Genomic DNA, 4,065 nt, shown 5'->3' on the forward strand with positions numbered 1-4,065 from the left:
AGTAAGCAGTCAAGGTTAATAAAGAGCGGAAGAAAGTGTTTGCAAATGAGAGGGTGTGTGTACACGGCAAACAGATGATTCAGATGAATACAAATTATAAAATTGGATGGTGTGGTTAGATAATCCGTGTCATTTTAGTATACCGAAAAAACAACTTTCTTTACCCTGATTATTAAGAAAATTCATTGCTTAAGATGCTTTATGGAAATTTTCCTTTTGGGGGCATAGGGAGAGACTAGTATTTGCAAAGACCATTCTGTGCCAGTTGGTGCCTATATATTGCCTCATTTAATCTTTCTACAAATTCATCGATATTTGCGTTCCCATCTCGTGCTAGGTTCAGGAGGTTACGTCAATGAAAAGAGCAAAGATACTGCTCTCTCTCATGGAGCCCGCGAACCTTAGCCTTCACGGCCGTCACAGAAGATGGGTCTCAGTGTCGTCTCTATGCAAATCAGAGAAGACAGGCCCCAAAGTATTTAAGTAACTTGCCCAAGCTCCCACAGATACTAAAGTAACGATTTAGAATTCATATTCTTGCTAGCTGGTATTCAAAACCCATTCTCACGAGATATCACACTATATTTCTGTGATCTCAATATCCGGTATTACAAAGACATACACATCTGTACCCCAACTAAAACAAAAGTTAAAACTAAAACATGAATTAAAAAAAAAAAAATCAAGCGTCTGCTAAATGTCTGTTTCTATTATGTCAGACACATAGCTGAATACTTAAATACTTGTTTAAAACATCGACTGACTTCTTTATTACAGCATGGAATCTGATCGTTGGAAGGCATTTCAGACAAAATGATTTATAGACTTTACATGGCTTCCCTAGGATCACATAAGTAGAAAGTGACTAAACGAGAATTTAAAACATCTTAAGACGGCATGAGACTACACTCTTCTCGCGATGTAATATTGTTCTCTAGCAATTCTATAAACTCACACGTCAAGTTACTATAAACCTAGACTTGGAAAAGAAATCTATGTTTCATGTTTGTTCTGAGTGGCCAGAAAGTCTCAAGGAGGCAAGATGAATAAGTTCGAGAGATCTGATGTATAATAGTTAAATACTTATGCTTTCTGCATTCGTGCATCTGTTCAAGAAAAATCAAGAAAATGTACAGCCGAGACCGCCATGGAGGTTTGCTTTGGTGTTTGGAGTGACTCACAAGAAAACTTTTCACGCTGGTACTATCTGTAGAGCCTCTCCAAGACACGAGGCGGGGATCACAATTCTCTCACGTCTGGCCACATGGGCTGGGAACGGCCGAGTTCTCTGAACGCGGACTCCAACGGACTTGCACTTGAAGAGGAGTTTCTGAGTCTGGGGTGGAAGCTGCGACATTTCAGCAATGAAGTCTCATTTCTTGTGGTTCTGACAGACCTAAGAAACTGTTCCCAGTGAGAAACGGATGGCTAGGGACATCGGCAAACAGAGCAACGGTCTGATGGGAACTTTCACACATTTCGTGGCTGTCCGTGTCCACACAGAGGCCCCTCCCCAGAGAGAGGCTGCAAACCCCTCTGTGGGGCTCTGACATCGGCCTTATCACGTTTTGTAGCTTCCAGAAGAGCTGAGTAAACATGACCTAGGATAGGTTCTGGCAAATCAGATAAGAGTTTTATCGAGAACCATCCATTTTTTTCCTAAGAGGATTATATATTTCCTGGCATATGCCAGTTGACTGATTTGAGGCTTTGTAACCCTTTTAGGCCATTTTCTTGTCCTTGTCCTTGTGTGGTTTAGTGACGATGTGGTCTTGCTTTGTCATTTAAAGGTCAACGTATTCGATATGGATCCAATTTGTGTTCGTCTCTTCAGCTCCATAAATATTCCTTTGTTCATTTGTACATGAGCCATCTTTTTCTTAGGAAGGACCTTCAGTTCTAAAACAATAAACTTATTGGCTGCTGCACAGAAACTCGTAGTAAGATTTGTGCAGCAGCATTAGACTGTGCCATACGCTAGACCATTATTGTTACTATACATGAGATTTCCAAGGTGATTATTGGGATGCCCCGCCCTTCCCGAGGGAAATCTATAACCATGGAGACAATACAGCCTTTAAGAAAAGAATGAGGAATAAATGGGGGAACATTCTTTGCATCTCTGTTCAAACTGAGGGGAGATGAGACAGCATGGCAGAGAAAGACCCTGAACAGAAGCAGAAAACACACATGGGGTCCAGTTCCTGCGTACTCTCTCGAGATGGAGTATTATGGCAGATTTAAAACGGCATGTAATGTGACCCACAGTGCATTATAAACGGCATAAAAAAAAAAAAAACGTCCGATTGCAAGTTCTGGGCAATCATTTCCCACTCACGCATCCTTTAACAAGCACGTCATCCTGGGACACGAAGCAGAGCCTCATGCTGGAGTAGGGAGGATAAGGCGTTGGAACTCGGACAATTCGAGGGTGACATCCTTACCCTCCTCTAACTAACTGTGGCCTTGCATCTCATGACTGGTCTTCTAGGTACGCCACTCGCAAAGCAGGGGGGTTACTGCATTTGTGGGACTTGTGATGATAACGTGAAATAGTGGATCGAAGATACGGAGCACAGTGCTTAAGAGCAGTTGGCTCCATGTCTTTCTTGCGAGGAGCACTGTGGGGCCTCTGAGTTCGGGAGAGATGGGCAGAGGGAAAGAAGCAGCTGTCCCGCACTGCGGGTGAACACAGTCTAAGCCAGCCACACGCGTGCGGTGTAAGTGTGTGTGTGTGTATGTGTGTGTGTGCGGGGGTGAAATGTCACACGTGCTACACAGAGGTGAAGATAAACGTCCAAAAGATGTTAGAAGGTGGAAAAGTTAGAAGTGAACAAAAAAACATAATTTGATTCAGTTCTTAAATTTCTGCTCCTAGGAGCCGTCCTAGCTTTTCCCATATTCTTTGCAACAGATGCTCCATCTCACGCACAATGGTCTAGGATTTACACCGAACATAACTAATATCGGCCCATGCTCTGGTGCCGCTGTTCCTCCATCCAGGACCTCTCTTCTTCACGTGAGATGGTCCGATGTTTCTTCTACCTGGAATGCCAGCCTAAGACCTCACCTCCTCCAATCCAATCTGCGTACATGGCTAGAGATCTGATCCCACTCCCTTGCATTAAAACAATGCTAACAAAATCTATTAAGGAGGACCTAGGAAGCAAAAGATAGCACAGATTTTTTTTTTTTTAAGTCTACAGATATATTCCTGTACAAAAAAGATGTTATACTCAATTGAATTAGGAATCGCAGTGAGTTACGTGATCTGGTTGCAGTAATTGCTTTAAGCAACTGTATTATTTTAATAATAAAATAAACCCATTGAAACAGATTACTTTCTAGGGTAATTACTTAACTAATTGAAAAGAGGCAGTAGGATGGATGTTCCAATCTTTGCATTTTATTATCTCCTCACTGTATTCAGCCCAGAAATACTGCGTCTGGCAAGTGCGGTTCTTTACGTTGAGAGAGAGAAGTATCACTTGTTTCCTCAAGGTCAAGTTTAACGCGTGTCCTTATTTCATCTGTAGACAAAGATCTCACTCTGAAGGGCTCCTCTTGCAATTCCTTCTTCAAGGGGGCCTTTCCTGGATCCCTAACTTAGATCCACTCGCCTGCTGTGTCTCGCGGAGCAGCCTGTGCACCGCTGTTCACGGCTCCCACTGAACCTGTGTCATCTGCAGGGTGTCTGTGAAGTGAGTGAGGCAGGGGCTGCAGCTGTCTTGCTCGTGGTGGGGTCTGCGGCAGCCAGCCCAGTGCACGGCCCGCCATCAGTGCTCACAGAGCATCTTCTGAATAGATAACGAAGTGTCCGGACAGGATGCTGCTCTGCTGCGCACTCTGCAGCTCCGGACACAGGGCACAGTGGAGGTTATGAATGAATCTCGTTCCTTCATTTAGTGAATAATGGGTGCTACTTTTAAGCGCTTCCGGTAACTCATCCCGGACTTGCTGCATCTTTGGACATGGAGGTCAGCCTGCCCAGACCTCAGATTCTTCTCGACTCCAGATGATGGTTAAGAACAAGCGCTTTGATCCACACTGCTTGTGTCCAAAGCC

The sequence above is a fragment of the Pteropus vampyrus genome, unplaced genomic scaffold (genome assembly GCF_000151845.1).
Source record: "Pteropus vampyrus isolate Shadow unplaced genomic scaffold, Pvam_2.0 Scaffold224, whole genome shotgun sequence".
NCBI classification, from domain to species: Eukaryota; Metazoa; Chordata; class Mammalia; order Chiroptera; family Pteropodidae; genus Pteropus; species Pteropus vampyrus.